Below are 9,246 nucleotides of genomic sequence, written 5' to 3'. Positions count from 1 at the left end.
CGTTCTGAACACTAATAGGAACAACAATAATAAATTGAAGTATGAGTCCTCAACTTTTATGGACTTCAGATGTGGCCTTGCATCTTAGGGACAGAGAGAGCGTAGAACTTAGAGCCTGACAGGGCAGCTGGACAATAAGCAGAAGACTCACCAGCACTTCCATTCTTTCATTCACTCTCCCTGGTCACCTCCTGAACCTAGGCCAACTAGCAGGCAAGGAGCCAGGAAGAAGGAGCATGAGGCATGCTGTGGCCAGGAAAGCACCTGGAGAGGTAGCAGGAAGTGTTGAAGAAGAGGGGCAGGAAGGTGAGCCCTGGCTACATCTTGAGTAGCTGGGCAGATGGGTGGGTAGGGGGTGAATTCCTAAGCTGCCCCCCTCTCTCCCCAACTCCCCTGAGCCTCACTGTGGGCTTGCCCCCTCACACCTCTCACCTGTGGGGGCCTCCATCAGGGTCTCCCTCTCCTTGGACAGGCTTTTGGAGATCAGGCTTGGCAGCACCTTGCAGAACAACAGGAAAGGGAACGATTCTTGCCTGGGTAAAAGAAGAAAAGAAACAGAATGATAGGGAGAGCTAGGTGCAGCGGAGGGTAAGCTGAGGTCAGAGAAGAGACTGGGAAGGGGACCTGGGGGTCCCGCGGGCGGCCCCATTCCCATCACTGGCCCTCCAGAGGGTCAAGACCAAATGGTCACTGCAGCCGGCGGTGGCTTCTTGCTGCAGTGAGTGCACCCAGAAGGTTGGTCAGCCCCTGGGAGTCTAGAGAAATTTCCATGGGTCCTAATATTTTCTTAGTAATTATAAAAACTTGAACATAAAACTTTAAAACCAGAAAAGGTTATGGGATGGTGCAGCTGGGGCTGAGGACTGGCTTCTCCAAGCCCCATGCTGCGGCAAGGCGAGCGGATCCAACTGCGTCCGGAAGCGGGGCTGCCAGAACAGGGGTACCCTGGCAACCGCCAGGACGCGCACCACCGCCCAGCGGCCGGCCGGCCCCGCCCGCAGCCGGAAGTGCCACCCGCCGGCCCCGCCCCCTGGCACTTCCGGGGCGCTCTGGGCGCGGGAGGACTGCTGCTCTGTGCCCAGCCCCGCCCAGCCGCCCCCTTCCCAACCTCAGACTCCGGCCCTCGGTCGGAGCTGGGGCGCTCGGGCCGCGCGAGTCCAGCAGGAGGATCTGGGGGCAGCGGCCCGGCCGGCGCCCGCCCTGCGCGCCCGCAGCTCCTGGCTCCCACGCCCCACCGGGCAGCGGGCGCTCTGGCCACGGTCCTGGGCGTCCGGCCCTGCCACCGTGCGGCCCTCCCCGGGAGCAGAGGAAGGCGGGGGAGCTGACCCAGCGACCGAAGGCGAGGGCGGACCCCGGCGGGAGGGGACAGTGCCACACTGGGCGTGGCACAAAGGCTGACCTGGAGCGGGGCTTCTCCAGGCGCCCGCCACTGCTCCGTAGCCTGACTTGGCAGCCGACTGCCCCGTGGTCTGTGAGAGGCCCTCCGAAAGCACCCGGGGCAGGGGTCGCCGCACGCGCACCGCTGGGCAGGGCGAGGGGGGGAATCTGTGAGGAAAGAAAGGTGCATTTTCCACGTGATGCAAACCGGTGATTTCCTTCTTTCTACTCTATATTTTCCAGTTTCTCTGAAGTACACTCTACTTATTGAATAAGAAAATAAGGTGTTTTATCAAAAATGACATTCTTTAGAGAATTTTAACATTTTTTTATTTTTATTTTTTTATATTTTTCGGCGGACACAACATCTTTGTATGTGGTGCTGAGGATCGAACCCAGGCCGCACACATGCCAGGCGAGCGCACTACCGCTTGAGCCACATCCCCAGCCCCTCAAAAATGACCTCTTGATAAACAAGTAAAATATGACATTTATAAGCTTGAAAAAAAATGAGGGGATGCAGAGTGTGGTGGTGCACACCTGTGATCCTAGATTTTCAGGGGACGGAGGCAGGAGACTCTCAAAATAAAATAAAAAGGAGCTAGAGGGGATGACAATCCCAGCTCCTTGTGTGCCTGTGGCAGGAGGATTACAAGCATGACGTCACTTGGGCAGCTTAGGGAGATCCTGCCTCAAAATAAATTTTAAAAAAGGTCAGGGTGTAGCTCAGAGGTAGAACACTTGCCTCACATATTTGAGGGTTCACTCCTCAGTGCCACATAAAGCAAATGAACAAACAGTGAATTCTTTAAAAGAAAGAATATAGGGGAAAGCTGTTTCATGTCTAAGTCCCAACAGAGTATGTTCTTGGACCACTGGACAGTGGACACAATGGCTAGGCCTGCACACCAAGATGCTGAGAGGATTCTCTTCAAATGCGCCTACTTTACCGTCATGCAGATGTGTTGCTGACATTTGTTCCTGAAGATGGCACAAGGCAGATTCAGCCATGAGATCTGCATTGGATTTTCCTTCCCAACAGTTCAGAGATGCATCTGGGGCCCATTACTGGTTCTGCTGAGGCCCCTTCTTCACACCACCTGACAGCAGCATTCTCTCCTGTCTGGGATGGAGAAAGCTCCCTTTTCCCACCAGATTTTTCTGGAATTCTGCCCCTGCCTGTTCATCCAAGATGGGCCTTCTGCCAGCCTTTCTCCAGAGACTGGGAGAGGTCTCCACCCTCTGCAGCCTTGGGCTGAGATGGTGTCAGGCCTGCAGCAGCTGGGGACCAAGGCCAGTCAGTCTTAAGAGAGACCAGGTTGCGTGAAGGCTCTGGTCCCAACCTGAGCACTCCTCCTCAGATCCCATGTGCTGCCCAGGTCAGAGGAGCACTCTGACACTTGACCTTTGTTTTGGTGGGTCCACTTGACTCCAAGAGTTCAGGCTGAGAACACTCAGAGCTGGGAAGTCCCTGGAGAGGCGACTGCAGGGGTGCCAGGCAGGACTTGTGGGCATGTGCACAGGGAGCCATATGTTTGCTGATTGGTTTGTCTCCAACACGCCACGTGTGCTCTCTCCCTCCACTAATTTAGACTTCAGGGGACGACACAGGCAGGCAGGCCCACTCATGTTGGCTTCCAGTCACCATTCTCTTCCACAGTCCCTAGCCACAACAGTCAGCCTTTAATTCAGTAACCCTGAGAGTCTGTTTTATAGATGAGCATTTTGAGAGGAAAGACTGGTGTATAGGAAATGGGGGACCCCCCTGCTCCACCAGGCTTTGCTGTGCTAAGAATAGTAGCCAGAAACTACAGAGGCCCACTTCTCATCCAATCACAGGATCAGCCTTTTGGTAAAGGCCAGATAGTAGGCACTGTGTCTTGGACATCATTCCAGGACCCAGTCTGACAGAATAGTTTAACCCCTTAGGATATCCCTAGTCAATGTGGAGAAGCCACAGGGGCTCTTCCTGTGTCCCCAGCACAATGAGTTCAGCAAAAATGACAGTGGGAATCTGCTGCAAGCTGGGAGAGATGGCCAGGAAGAATGGTGAACAGGCCTTTTGGCTGCCACTTTGCCCATGGTGGTCAAGCAGGCCTCTCATTGTCAGGATCCTTTCCTTTTCTGATGCAGTCATAGTTTCTGAATGCGGAGTTGGAGAATGCAGACCACAGGCCTAGGACCACAGCAGGGGCAAAGAGCGGCCAGGGGTAGGTAGGATACCTTCCCTGATACAGTGCCCCTGGGCACTTATCCTCAGCGCAGAAGCCTGGGTCAGCCCCAGCAAGCTCCCTTAGGCACCTGCAGCCTGCTGCCCTGGAACTGGGCTCCTGCACCTGTCTCCTGCCATCCCTCACCATTGTGTGCTGTGGCTTTCTCATTACTGCATCAATAAGAGCATCTGTGATGCATACCCACCATATGCTGCATATTTATTTGAAAAAAATTATGCAGTGTTGCAAAACACATATAAAACCAAAACAACTAAAGGGGATGACCTCTAAAGCATAAAAGCCCTTCCCCCCATCCCCATGGAACATTCTATATTGGGGAGATGTGCCCCCCCCCCAGTTATTGATGTTTCCTGTTTGATCTTGATTTGTGACTCAGGTGAGCTGCGCACCACCCACTGGACAGAGTTCAAGCCCTTTTCCCTGGGCAGGAGTCTCCTCTCTTTCCTGCTCATCCTTTTCCTGTCCCTTCCACCATGCCCCGCACCTGGCTCCTTTGCAAATTCCATCTCTCCTTGACCAAGCAGTGTGACTCTGAACCCTGCGGGCTAAGGCCTTTCCTCTCTCCCCATCTGCTGGGAAGGGGCAAGGAACCCCCTGGGCCTGGCTTCGGGCTGGCCCAGTAGGTTCTCGCCATTCTTGTGAAGGGTCGGAGTGGGAGGTGAAGGCCTGGACATAAAGCCAGACAGTGAAATGGTGTAAAAGCATGGTTCACCTGAAGCCGGTCCAAAGTCAGGCCGCGTCGCCTCTGGCCCAGCTCCTGACCTGGTCTCCGGCATTGTCAAAAGCCATCTCAGGAGGGCAATTCCTGCGCAGGTGTCAGGCGCTGCGAGGGTCCCCGGCCATCCCGCGTCGATCCGCAGCTGCCCCGCGCCACCGGCCAGCCTCGGGTTCTCTCCGCGGGCGGCGGGCCGGGCTCACTCGGCGCCGGGCACCCTCCGGTGCTGGATCAGATGGGAGCTGAGGCGGAAGGAGCTGCCCACTCGGAGCAGCAGCGGAACGGCCGCTCGCCCGTGTGCACCCTCTGGTGCCGGAAGAAGCCGGACAGCGCCCGGAAGGCGCGGCCGCACTGGCCGCACTGGCCGCACTCGTGGGGCTTCTCGCCCGTGTGGATGCGGCGGTGCTCGCTGCGGAAGGAGGCGCGGCTGAGGGCGCGGCCGCGGTCCTGGCACGCGTAGGGCCGCTCGCCCGTGGGGCCCTGCGGTGCTGGGGCTTGGCTGAAGGGCTTCCCGCCGGCGTGGAGCGCAGGTGCCGTGAAGGTGAAGTGCGAGCTGTGCGCGAGGGCGGCCGCAGTGGCCGACGCGTTGGGCTTCTCCCCGTGAGACGCGCCGGTGCTGGGCGGCGCCCGCCCTCCGGCGGAAGGCCCCCCGCACTCGCCCCACGCGTGCGCCCTGGCCCCAGGCGCGGGCTGGGCTGGGCTTTCCCCCGCGGGCGCCCCGGGGCGCTGCCCGCTCCAGGCCTCCCTGCTCTGGGACCGGCTCCCTGCTCTGCGCTCCTTGGTCCTCACCGTCTGAAACCAGAAAGGGACAGGGCAGTGTCACCGGACTCTGGTCGTGCCCGGGCCATGGGGGGCAAGAGCGTCCGTTTTCGTGAGAGGCAGGGAGAAGGGAAATTAGGAGCTTTGTCCTGGACGCGGAGCGGGGGGGGGGGGGGCACGGACGGGGCTGTAGGGAGCTGTCGGAGTCCAGCTGCGGCAGGGGGTCTCAGGAGAGGAACGGATGGCGAGGAGTCCTCGAGAGACGGCGAAAGGCGGCGGAGAATCCACACAGAGTGAAGGTGCCAATCCCATCTCTACTTGTGAAGTTAATCATGCATACTTTTCATTTTGGCAGGCTCACAGTACTTTGTGGTTACAAAACAGGAATCATTATTCAAAGAAACAAAATATTACGTAGCTAAAATTAGATAAGAAGAATGTATCCTGGCTTATGCATAAGCAAGCATTTTTACTTTCAGTTTGCGTTTTGCTTTGAGCTGTTTCTGTTAGTTAGCTTTTAATAATAGTTAGAAATGTCCAGACTACTGGCCTATACCTTGACTATTCTTTCTTGACTTATTGACTAGAACAGCTCCACGGGTATGGCATGTGGTTAGCCTGAAAAAGAGAGGCTACTAATTTTAATCAAACAAAAGTAAGAGCATCAAACATTGTGCACAGGAACAAGAACAAGTTGCCCAGTACCAAACGCTAATCTGTCTTCTTAACATGAATTCTTCTTCTCTAGATTTTAATTTAATTTCTCAAAAACTTCCTTGATTGTTTTTCCTACAGGGGGTTTCTCATTAAACATTAACAATTTACAGTTCCACAGCTGAATCATTTAGAGCAAACAGATTCATTCTTTAGAGGTTATTGCATTAATTGGGAAAGTCACATTTTTTCCTTCATATTTAATGGTCATATGAGAAGTCGCAATTATACTTATTAAAGGAATACAGAAACAGACCAGCCCATTCCCAGAAACATACTGCGCTCCTCCAGAGGATGGACACCTTGCGTGGTCCACCTCAGTAGGGCCTTGCCATTGCCTGAGTCGGGGGAGGGGCGCAGCAGGGAGCCGTGGCAGGATGTGTAGGTATTGGAAAGGGCCTGGGCCCTGCACCTCCAAATGCTGACTGCAGGCCTAGGTCACCACAGCTAAGCACTCCTTAAAGGTGCCAGGGCTGGAAAGCTCAGTGGGTTCCTGCTCCCTGGCCTAAAGGCAGGCCATAGGACCAAAGGAGAGGTGACTGCCAGGCGCAGGTGGGGCACAGGACCTCACAGAGTCAGCAGGGGACAGGCTGTCTGCTCCCAGGACTGTCCAAGGACCTCTCTGTGGGCCTGTCTGCCCACCACCATGCTTGTCACCAGCAAGCATCCTGCCTGAGCTCCCTGCGGAGCGGCCTCTGTGTCTCATCTGGGTAGGGAAACACAGATCCAGGCAGCTGTGCGACCTGCCCCTTGTCCTCACTGAGCTGCTGTGACACAGTGCGTTTCTAACTATTTCTAGAACCTTCTTGTTTCTTCCTAAAAATAAGTCACAGAAGAGAAAGAGCAGAGGGCATGGTGATGTGGTCCTGCTCTCGGCTAAGTCTGGGCTGGAGTTGGCTGGACACAGCTCCGCCTGGGCAGCCTCTGAGGAGAGGTGGAGAATGTCCTACAGGCCTAGTGTGACCCAGGAGGGTGGTCTGTGGGCTGGAGAGGTGAGGAAAGAGGGATACTGCATTTTAAAGAAGACATGGGGCCACAGCTTAGGGAAGACCTGGCTCCTGTAAGGGACATGGCAGAACTGGCAACGGGGCAACCGGCTCTCCTGCCAGGACAGGCTGCCTATGAGAACCCAAAGGAAAGCCTGAATCTGCACCAAACCACATTGCCCTCTGCGGGCAGATGACGCCCTGCCTAAGGCCGGGTCGGAGCTGGGAGTTACCCAATGCGAATTACAAGACTGAGTCCCCCTGCCTCCCAGCACACAGGTGGACTTCTGTCCCCACCTGCCTCCCCCCAGGCCATGGGGAGCTATCTGGCTCTTGGGAGTCAGTGCTTTTCACCTCAGCTGCCTGGGGCCAGCAGGCTGTACTGAATTAGAGAGTGGGTAAGGAGGTATGTGACAAAGTCACCACTGCTGGACACTCTGAAAGTGGCCCACAAGCAACCAGGCTCTCTGGAGCATCCTCCTGACTTTGAGACCTCCGCTAACACCAGATGCACTGGAATGCATGAAGCACCCCTGGGCAATGCCTGGGGCGTAACTGGCCAAACCTGCTCCCCACGCTGGGGACACACTGAGGAACAGCTCTCCCATTTGGGATAAAAGGTCTCCCAAGGAGCATGGATGGGCATTCCACGACACTGAAAGGGAGCCTGGAGGACCCTGCTCACACTGCTGCCCCTGTGACCCCCATCCAGGCATCCTCCCTGGAAACGCGCCATCCACTCACAGTCACAGCAAACTGAGGGAGGACAGGGCGGCGGTGGGGTGCAGTATGGGCTCCAGAGTCCTGTCCTGGGCTCAGCACACAGCTGTGTGTAGGGCCTCATCCCCCTGGAGCGCCTCACAAGGCAGGGACAAGGGCTCCAGGACAGATCCTGGCAAATCTGAGACCTCAGGTCAGGAAGATTACTTTAGGGAAGAGTTAAGCATTGAGTTCGTTTTAAAACCAAGAACTGATTGAAAATATAAGCAAACACTTCTTCATAATTACTGACAGGAAGGAAAAACGTTTCCTGGTTTCCATTATTCTTTTTCTTGCTTTCTTTTCTTTTTACATTTTCTAAAATTTCTTTAAAGAACACAAACAAATGCTTTGGGGAAAAAGAAATTTGTTAAAAACGTGCTTTTTAAGGATGTGACTTCAACTTTCCTCCCTGAGGTCTGCGGTGTGGTGGGGTACCTCCCACCCACCCAGTAGGGCAGCAGCAAGGGTGGGCTGTTCGCAGAGCCCATGGAGACTGCTGGCTGAGTGAGGGCAGGCAGCAGGGTCGGGGCTCGAGCCTGAGGGACGAAGAAGGGAGCTGGAGAGGTAAGTACCGTGTTCTGGGATGCTGGCTGCCTGACGGAGAGTCTGGCCGGTCTCCCTGGGCAGGTGAGGCGGGAGACAGGTTAGAGCGGGTGCCAGAGCCCATTGGCCGGGATGTACACTTCCCGGTCCTGAGGGTCGCAGAAGGCACCCCCCGGGCTGTGCTTAGAGCCCAGGTGCGCTCCGAAGGGACACAGGACTGCGCAGGAGGCAGGCAGCGGCTAGCTGCCTGGCCAACAGACGGGGTCCAGGCAAGGTCCAGGAGGGTGGGTCTCTTCTGGCGGCAAGAGCAGGAGCATCCCTTTCGCCACGACTGGTGTGCAGAAGGTGACAGGGCCAGGCGCTCGGCGATCCCGGTGGGCTGCACCGAGAAAGCGCTGTCCTGACATTCCAGGACGCGCAGCTCTCCCCACGACTCCTCCAGCTTCCCTCCTTTCACGGTGGCCACCAGGTGTCGCTGACCAAACGATACCGGCCTCGTTCAAGGCGCGCCTGCGGAGCGGGTCCCTGGCTTGATGAAGGGGACACGCCCCACGCTCACAGCTCCAGCTGGCCGCCGCGCGCGGGGCGGGCCGGGACCAGAGGGGCCCCGGAGGACGCGCGGCCGGCCGGCTCGGGGGTGCTCCGCGGCCCCGGAGGCCCAAGTTCCAGCGCGCGGAACGCGCACCGCCGAGACCGAAGAGCGGCCTGCAGGCCCCGCCCCACGCCGCAGGCTCTTCCGAGGGCTGGCTCCCAAGCCCAGCCTGGGGACCGCGGCTGCTCGCCCGGCGCTGTCCGAGGTGCTGGGGGATGCGGCGGTGGGGCACAGACGGGGCAAGCAAGGGGACCTAGAGGCCAGAAGGGCTTGCGGGAAGTGGGCGGCGTCAAGGCCTTTGTGCTTGTAGGTGGGAAGAAAAAGGGAATCCAATTCTGGGTTGAGGCTGTGGTCCAGGAGAGAGGGGGTGCTGGCGGGGACTGGGGTGGGAACATGAGCGTCCAGCAACGAACCCAGTCTAGCCACAGTCGGACCAGCTGCAGGAGCCGAGTACTTAGAAAGGAACCGCGGGGGCAAAGATGGATTGCCTTCCACAAATGGGCCAGACAAGAGCCACTCAGGTGTTTGCCAGCATAGACACACCCCCAAGTGAGGAAACCTGGG

Source organism: Callospermophilus lateralis, chromosome 16 (assembly GCF_048772815.1).
Source record: "Callospermophilus lateralis isolate mCalLat2 chromosome 16, mCalLat2.hap1, whole genome shotgun sequence".
Lineage (NCBI taxonomy): Eukaryota > Metazoa > Chordata > Mammalia > Rodentia > Sciuridae > Callospermophilus > Callospermophilus lateralis.
The sequence above is the reverse complement of the archived record's forward strand: the minus strand, read 5'-3'. Positions refer to the sequence as shown.